The sequence below is a fragment of the Porites lutea genome, chromosome 4 (assembly GCF_958299795.1).
Source record: "Porites lutea chromosome 4, jaPorLute2.1, whole genome shotgun sequence".
Classification (NCBI taxonomy): Eukaryota; Metazoa; Cnidaria; class Anthozoa; order Scleractinia; family Poritidae; genus Porites; species Porites lutea.
In genome coordinates this window covers 9,330,203-9,340,190 of record NC_133204.1, presented here as the reverse complement: position 1 = coordinate 9,340,190, position 9,988 = coordinate 9,330,203, and positions in this window count along the sequence as shown.

The window sequence follows — 9,988 nt, the reverse complement described above, 5'->3', positions numbered from 1 at the left end:
AACTTCCGCTTGCGACAAAGAATCCGCCGTGTTGCCACCATGTGCACTTAGGGCTGAAAGGGACTGGACACTGCTCTGCACAGGCAACCCATATTCCCATGTACATGAAGATTGGAGAGTAAACTAACTTGTCACTCTCATGAATATTCGCACGGATGATACTTTGTACAGAGATGCCAACCTCTGGAGATCTAAAATCAGTTCTGGCCCGCCAGACCAGTCCAGTTGTAAACACAATGTCACTTATTAATTAGCACTGCCCAACTCAACCTCGTCCTTAGGGCGCTTTTCCCTGGCTTTGGAGGTGAAGCCAGGGAAAAGCGCCCTGGGTTGGGGACGAGGTTGTGCCCAACTAGACCAATGAGTCTATTCCTAAATCTCTGTACGGACATGATAGGGATATAGCGTAACCTCGAAAAAAGACTGTATCTTAGTATTTCAAAATAGCCGGTCCAGCAGGTCAGTTATACAGCTTTAATAAGAGCCATTAGTCTGCCTTTCTCCCAGCACCCCAGAGCTAACGCTCTTTAGTATATACTAAAACAGTGGATAGTGTTTTTCGAGCGCTTTGATTGGCTACCCAATCAGTGAATATCCTGCACTATTCACTGATTCACCTCCAGTTCCTCCGAGCGAGCAACGCCAAACTCGCGTAAGTTGCGAGCAAAATGCCTTCCCGGTTTTCTGCCGTAAACAAACAAACAAATTTCACAACTAATCAAGCAAGCTGTTTCCGAAATACACGAAGAAGGTGACGAAGTTCGGATTGGAAGTTTTAACAGGTAAAGCTTTGTCTTTTTGACACTAATTTATCGATAAAACTGGTGAAAAAGTTTTTGTTTACAAATGCAAATTAAGTTTAAGTCTTGCTTACTTTATTTAGTTGAGTTGTTCATAAATAAGCTTCAAACTAAATTTAATAATCTTTTTTTATAGAATGATTTTAAATACAGAAAGAATTCACAACTCCTTTTGAAGAAATTTCCCCGCAAGAGCTAAACAAATGCCTTGAAAAGTTTTAATTGTCGGCAAGAATAAAGCGACGGCCGCAGCCGCCCGGTCATTACGCGCCAAAATTGTAATCGTTGGCAACAGTATTTGAGTTAAAAATCATCATTTTTGTGCTCAATGATCTCACTGTTTTAGTATATACTAAATAAAAATTATTCACCGAAGTGGAGGTGGCTAGTCGTGGATATTTACCTCACTGCTTCGCAGTTCGGTAAATATCCAGGACTAGCCACCTCCACTTCGGTGAATAATTGTTATATAAACGCTGGGTGCCAAAAGTATTCTCATAAAAAAAACTAGAAGAGCTCGAGGAACATCTCACAATCTACACACACACGAACAAAAAATATTTTCATTCTGCCACTTTAAATCCTACGTCATTTTTTTTATTCTGTTCTTATTGTACGTTCTCATTCCAGAATAAATTCTAATAGGCCTTATCCAAACATACGGCAACACTGAAGTAGTATTTTCTGCAAGCTTTTTCATTTGCGTTATATTAGATATTTTTAAGACTCCGCAAAACATATGCTCTTTTAAACTAGGAGAGAGGAAAAGTCGCACTCATTTTTCTTTACTTTCGAGGCAAGTTATCGCTCACGCTTTTATTATTTCAAACAAGCGCGTGCAACAGAATAAAAAATAACGTCACAATTCGCCATAGAAACCAATTTTTTGCCATGGAAACCGTTAGTTACAAAAAGACTTGCTGTTTCATGCAGTGTGGAAGTTTTGTTCAAAACGTATTGAGTTAACTTTTCAACATATTAACAATGTTGGATGAAAATAATAAGAGCACAGAGGATCCACCGAGCAATCGCTCCCATTTAGTGAAAGCGAAAATCGCTAACTACGTGAAAGAAGTTGAGGACTCAAGGAAGAGAAAGAGTCAAGCGCTCAGCTGTAAAAAGGTTAGCTGACAAAAATATATATATATTCAAGTCTAAAATACCCATATAGTACGTTTACTATATATAGTACTAAGTCAAATTTCATAAGCTTAAGGGCAAAGTGAATAAGAGAAGATAATTTTAACAGAATTTTTCCTATTGAAACTGACATATTTTTTCTAATCAATACCAACAGATGGCGCTAATATTTACTGTTTAAAATTTGATTAAAACAAGTTTAGAGCAAAGTTACTTTCAGGATTATAAGGATGGAATCGTATTAAAGTCCGCTGTAAATACCGTTTGATCAGCGCTAAGATTTCGTGAACGTAAGCTTAATTTTTTCAAGTTGAAGCTTAAGTTTAGAAAAGGAAAAAGGATTCTTTTAAAAAAACCGGAAAGCTTACCAAGTTTCGGTCATCAGGTCTTTTGGGGTTCATATTTTCAGTCAGGATGTGGAAAAATATGTCCAAAAGACACACACTCTTTTTCTGGTTTCAACACCAAAAAGAAAACAAGAAAGGCACATTTTTAAAAATGGCGGACCAACACCTGACATAACACTCGACACGTCAATCAATTATGTTCTCCCCAGGCCCTTGTCTACGGTTAGCGGGACTGATATTCAGAGAAGACGTGTTTTTTATTTTTTATTTTTTATTTTAATCTTATTAGGAAATGAATAGTATTAACAAAAGCAGCAAGGACCAAGCTGACCTTTTCCCGATATCGATGTCGAATTCGCCGAATTCTTCCATCCAAGAACAAGAAGAGGTCAAACCGGAAATTATAGTAAACAGCAACTTGGAAGGTATTAAGTCAAAAATGAAAGGGGGTCGTGATCGAAAAGACTACGTTTACAGGCGTTGGACCTCACACCTTTCCGGGATTCTGACCAACTCACCGTAATACAGCGATATTTTCTCAGACAATTTGTATCATAAAATTTCGGGAGGGGAGGAATCTGCAAAAGACGAGCATCCCACTCAACAGTAATATCAAGCGGTTTATAACAACCGAAATCGACTTTATCTCTGGTCCAGTGGGTCTCTTTTGTAGGAGTGTTTAATATAAAAATAGCGCTATCCATGAAATAAATAAAATAAATAAATAAACGAATAAATAATTGCTTCTCTGGTATAAAAGTTTTTGCATTACTTAGCTGTAGATTCTCGTATCTAATTTTTGTAATCTGCAGATAATCTTGATCAGTACCATATGGAATATGAGCTCGGCGAAGGTGGATTTGGCCGAGTCATTGCTGCCACAAGAAAGGCTGATAATGTGCCGGTAAGAAAAAGACAAAAATAGGTGGATATGATATGAAAAAAACAAAAAAAGAAATGAAACAAAAGAGGTGAAAAGGTACAAAATCATCCAAATTTCAAGAAATTCTTATATTTGATTTTTTGTTTAATTTCAGGTAGCCATTAAATTTGTTGATAAACGCTCCGTTAAGGACCTTAAAGAGGTTAGTCCGAAACAGCAAAAGTAGAACATATCATTAACAATTATTCCTCGAGCCCGAATGGGCGAATGGGCTCTGAGTCAATAGCCCATGAGGCCGAAGGCAGAATGGGCTGTTGACTAAGAGGCCATGAGGGCAAGAGGAATAATTGTTTTAGTAAAATCCAACTAATTGGTAAAAAATATCGAGACAAAGCAACTTTAGCAAAACGCGATTCAACCGCCGTTGTTTTGGTTTTCGAAGCAGGCGCTTTTCGCTACTTCTGGACCATAACATATAGCCTAGTAGTAGCTCAACCAATCAGAACGCAGCATTGATAACAGACCACTACTTGGATTTTACTAATTTCTGTTATTCATGTGGTAACATCACTTTTCAGGCTTGATTAAATCTTGTCAACAGAGAAAAATGGAACAGAAGAGGGAATCTTAGGACACGTGGGGCCGGAATATGTGAATTTCACATAAGTTATTTTAAGAGGATGTAAAAAAACGGAAGTCTAATTCCTGGGACGTCGGCACACGCGACCTCAAAGTAACTCTCTTTTGTGGTCAACACTGAAGGAAATTTTGTGGATCCTTCCAGAAACCAACTGCCGATTAATTTCAAAAGTTTAATTAATCTAAAAATAACTTAGTTGAAGTTCACATATCCCAGGGCCGGCGAGACTGGGCGTTTCCCTCACTATCCTTATTCTCTCTTGATCACGTTCGTCTATTCCCTGCTAGCAGAGTCGCTTCGATCTTTCCTTATCTAGGAAGATCGAAAGAGACTCTGTTCGCAACCTCGTTTCCAGGGTTCTCTCCTACCCGCCCTACGGAGCTAGAGAAAGAGAGAGAGATCCAGGGTCTTTCTCTCTCTCTCGCTCCGTAGGGCGGGTAGGAGAGAACCCTGGGAACGAGGTTGACTCTTTTCGTAGGGTAGTTCGTCTATTTTATAGCAAAAATATATTTATACTCATGAACTCGTTCAAAATAACCATAGTGTAATAAATGTTTAGAGTCGTTGTATTCTAATTTTTCCTTTTAGGTGAATGGTAAGAAAATTCCAGCTGAGGTTTATTGGATGATCAAGGTTCAACATCGTCACGTGATTAAGATTTACGATTTCTTTACAACTGGAAACTATTACTCTTATGTCATGGAAAGGCCTCGAAACTGTCAGGATTTGGGCAGTCTTTTATTCGATAGAACAATGACAGAGAAAGAAGCTCTGCGGTATTTCACACAGATCATTGAAGCAAACATCAAATGCGAAGAAAATGGATTTATTCACCGGGATCTTAAGCCAGAAAATATCCTGGTTGATTTGGATGCTGATGAAGTCAAACTAATCGACTTTGGTCTGGCGTCTGAGATACAATATGAACCTTATAATTTGTTTAGAGGTAGGCTATGTATTAGTTAGTTAGTCAGTTTTAATTTTTTGTTTATTTGTTTTTTATTTTTTGGTTTGTTTTTTTTAGTATGTTTCAGTGAAAAAGAAGTAACGTACTTTTAATAGTAGCTCTTTTTTAAAAAAAACTAAAAGCGTTGAGCAAACCGTTTTTGACTTAAATAGCTATTGGTTTAAATGTTTCAGGTACCAGGGTTTATATGGCGCCGGAATATTTTAGACTTGGATGGTATGATGGCTGCCAGGCTACTGTCTGGGCTTTGGGGATGATCTTAGTGGACATGCTCTCTCCATATATGGCGTTCAGTAAGCCCGAACAGGCCTATAGCAGGCCTCCCAGAATCCCACATCATCTATCACCAGGTAATATTATGAATAAATACGTTTTATTTACTAAGCTTGTAGAACAAAATTCTAGGGCTGATGATAACCCAATACGTTGTCCATAGCAAATTTCGTTTATAAGTAAGAGAACTATACTGCGACAATAAAAAGGAAAAACAAGGGAATCCAGTCTGTTACTTAAAAAGTATCTGGCCTTCAAATAAGACTTATGTATAGCCTTGTTAAATTTATCTGCCCCAAATATAAAATGGACACAAATAGTCTCAACGAAAACGTCCACGTTTGTAATTATTTTGAGCTCCCTATTGCATATCGAAAAAACCTAGACTAGCTCAGAAGTTCTGCTACATTTGATATATTTTAAAGTCTTACTGTTACATATCAACTTTTATTACTTAATTTCATTTCAACAGAGGCCAAGAACTTGATCAGCTCATTGCTGAATGTTGTACCAATGAATCGACCGACACTGCGACAAATTTTAAACCATCCTTGGTTTAATATGCAAGGTGGGTAAACAATACCAAGCTAGTACTGCACACTGCTTTTGACTTGCACGATTGTGAGGGCTTTGTCTCCTTTCCCCTGGGCGGTGCCTGTAAAATTTTTTACTCTCTCTAGAAGCGTGAAGCCCGCACAAAGCATTGCTCGGCGTTCCTGCAAAACAGAATTCGTTCCAAGAATAGACATTGTCGCTTGACGTTTTCAGTTATGATTGATATCTTTGTAAGGATATAAACTTCTCACGAGGCTGTTGTATTTTTTTTTTTTTTAGGTTTAACAGAAAGCGTTTCTTCAAACTTCCTTGCGTAAGTTTGTATGTTAAACACATATCGTGTGCTTAGTTGGTGACTCAGCTGGATCCCAAGAAAAACCCTTTCGTCATAACAAAGAAATCTCTAGCTACTGCGAGCGGCACAAGTAGACTGGGATGACTGGCTATCGGCCAAGTATCCTACATTCTTACAAGCCCAGTCCATCAGTTCAACCAATTTATGTTGCCTCTAATTTCCTTACTATTAGAAGCAGGCTTTTTTCAGCGTTTTTTGTTCTGAATGCATGTCGCTTTCCACTAATTACAATGATTTGTTTTCTGATTTTTAGCAAGGACAAATACCGTGATGGAGCAGATGAACTTTCTTCGGTGACTTTGTGCGGTCGGCGGAGTTGTTCTCTGACAAAACAGGATGAAACCGACCGAGTTGAATTGATTGCCAAACCTTGCTTGCTTGGTAAGTGCCTTTCATTTCCTTTTTTCGTTCTTATCTCAAGATGATGAAATTCTAGACGAAACATAAAAAAAGGCTGGGCTGCTCCCATCAACGCTGACTAAGTTTAAAAGCACTCTGCGTGCATCATGATCAGCGAAGTCTTCTTCAAAAAAATTCCGCCAGAACAGAAAACCTTTTTTTTTTCATTTATCTCTGTTCGATACTCATTTGTGAGCGTGCAACTATATATAAATGTTAATTTGATAATCAGGTAATCAGGAGGTTAATTATTCGATCAATAATATACAGTCGTTGAAGTCGAGTAGACAAAAACCTTCAGTCGATATTTGCCGATGTTCAGAAGGTTGACGTTGATGACATCACCCATCTTCAAGCTGTCAAGTTCAGAGAACGTATCAGAAAGAAATTTCTCAACAAACAATCTTACCAGTTCATCTGCTGTCATTTTCAAACAATCTCTCAAACAAAAAAGAGCTAACACCGCTTGTAGTTTTCCTGCCCAAACCTTTCTTTGTTGTTATTCAGGTTCATCTGTGTCAGGTTCTAGTTCGACTGATTGCTCCACATCCTTCAGTACCAACTCTTCAAGGTCAGTGGAAAGCGAAATAATCGCTTCTCCTTAATTAATAAATCGAGCACCAAATTAAAACAATTTTTGAAAACATGAAAACGTGTGTTTTTGTAGTTTTTTAACAAGCAAGTGTACTGACTATCTGAACTGAAGCTTTAAACACGATCATATTGATGCCTTTCCGTGTCAAAACCTCAGTCCTAATCTGAATCTAAGAAAAAACGCCGACTCGGAGTCTTGTTCCATTGTTCTTTTGTTTCGTTTCCTGCTCTTTTTTCCCTAACCAATAATCGAAAATGAAAAAGGGACGAAAGAACAAACAAACCCCGGCCCCCACCCGTACGTCAGCGTTTAACTGATACCCGACCATAAAATCTCAGCCGAACGCTGAGTAAGAGAGGATTCCGGGAGAATGAAAAGTCTGCTTCATCGATTAGACTTCTGTCCAGCAAATATAGAAATCAGGATTAATAAGTAAATCAATGAATAAATGCATTAAATTAATCATTGAACGAATTAATAAGGAAGGATTTCAAGCAAAATAAAACAAGAAAGAAAATGCACCTTTTACGAGAAAGGTATGTCTTCGTTGTTTTCAGAGATTCTATTAGAAGCCGCTCTTTTAAGTCGTCAAATTCATCGGCGCTTACATCCTCTGAAGCAGAGTCTCAATCGTTTGTGGATATACGAAACACAAGCAAGTTAACTGCCATGAAAGAGAATATTCAAGGAACTGATTGCAACATTTTTCAACCCTTGACTGTGTTATGCATGATGTGGTATTGTGGCTACCAGGCCACTGTTTGGGCTTTGGTAATGATCGTATTGGACATGACATTTCCATACATGGTGTTTAGTAAGCCCGAGCTGGCTCATAAACTGTCCACAAGAATCCCGCGACTTCTTTCACCAGGTAATATTAATAGTTAGTAAAATCCAACTAGTGGTCTATCATCAATGCTGCGTTCTGATTGGTTGAGCTACTACTAGGCTATATGTTATAGCCCACTAGTAGCGACAACCGCGGGCTTTTTGGCGGCAAAAAAGGATTAAAGTCTAGCTTTAACTAGCTTAAATTTTTTGTTATTCTGGATATTTTTGACCAACTAGTTGGATTTTACTAAAACAATTATTCGGCCTCATGAGCTATTGACTCAGAGCTCATTCGGGCTCGAGGAATAATTGTTAAATATTTTAGATACCAACCTTTACCAACCAGGAGCGATTACAAAATCTCCGCAAAGGTCACCCCGTAAATAAGAAATTTATTGCACCACGGTCGAAAAGGAAATTCGCCCTTTTTGGGGGCTCAGTAGTGTAGTATGGAATACTATACGACAGAAATGTAATATGAAAAATTAGAAAAGTCGACTAAGAGCGTAGTCTCTGCAAAACACTGAACTTTTATCGATTTGGAACATCTCAAAGTCATTATACATCGATCTACATTCCAAATTTCAGGCCAGGTCTTCCTGCCAGACAAAGTTCAGCGTCATCACGCAATGGAACGGTCACTGAACTGCCAGGATTCAGGTACTGATATAACTAATAAAAATGTAATTCACAATCACACTATCGTAATTCGGCCTCAATCTGACGTTGATTTTTCATGGGCTGCACAGTGCAGTCTATTAACAGATTTGAAGTGAGCTTTGTTAATAATAGTTATAATAGTATATTTTGTATCATGATCAATTAAAATAAGGAATCTTTTTGTCGTTTTTGTGGAGAGCATGAAAGAAACACAAAAAGGACAGGGTCCCAGCGATCTGTAAAATTACTTCCAAAGATTTCAAAAGGCTTTGCGCCTTTCGTTGCCACGTCGATTAACGTGTTATGATTTGATGTTTTCCTTGAGATTTTAACTTATGAAAAGTCTCTTTTTTTTCTCTCAGGTCCCGTAGAATACTCTTCCTCCAATTCGTTTGAGTAAGTTTTATGCTAAACATATTTATCATGTACTTAGTGGCTGTATCCGAAAAACGTTCAATCTTAACACTAAGAGCTTACGTCCTAACAGGAAAGATCAAACGGAAGTCCTCAACTAGCCCTTGTAAAGGAGAATAAAAGTAGTCATTCGTCGTACGCTCTTTTAAGCCCGCGCATCATTTGAGTCATTTTCTGTTAGATTTAGTTAAGACGGCGACCTATTTTTTAAAATGCAGCCTTAAGAAACATGCTGCTTGCCACTATTAAAATACGATTTGTTTCCTGATCTTTAGCAAGGACAAATCCTGCGATGAAGTACATGGCCTCCCCTTGGTGATTTCAGATTGTTTGAGTTCACTTACTCTTACAAAAGAGGAGGAAACTGACCTAGCAGAATTGATCGCCAAAGATTGTTCGTATAGTAAGTGTTTTTCAGTATTTTTGTTTCGTTTTAAGGGTCTTCTAAGCCGGATACGAAAAGCGTGGAATTGAAAACAAGTTTGCTGGAAGCAAGCTTCACATCAGCTTTCTAAGGGTCCTCTACTTCCTTAGATCCTAAACACTCTAAACAACATGTCTTCCTGCAAGCAACGGAAGCAAACTTCCGTCGTTCAGAGTCGGCTACCTGCTGGTCGCCACAAAAAAGCCTGCTCGCAGAACAACACCAGTAACAAAGGAAGAAAGTCTCCTGAGCTCATAGGATGCCGTCCATTAACAATGTCGAGTCAATAAGTTTTTCGTACTGAGCATTGAAAATAATGAGTTGGCATTTTTATTTCATTGACAAAAGTGAATGGACTATTCGTTGGAATAGAATAAGAAAATTAAGATTTCTTTGGTGGCGGCTCCCTTAAGGAATTTGAAAGAGAAGCTCTGTTAATTTTGATCTAATGATTTTAGGCATTCCGTGTACCAGAGTTTATATGACGCCGACAGATTTTAGATTTGAATGGTATGATTGCTGCCAGGCTACTGTCTGGGCTTTGGAGATGATTCTAGTGGAAGAGTTTTCTACGTATAAGGCGTTTAGGAACCGTCCGGGACATCTTTCTCCAGGTAATTTCGTAGTCTATTTTATTCGTATCAAACCTTGCCTATTTAATTGTTGTGGTTTCAAAGACTAAGTAGGGGTTAGCTGGGGAATTAA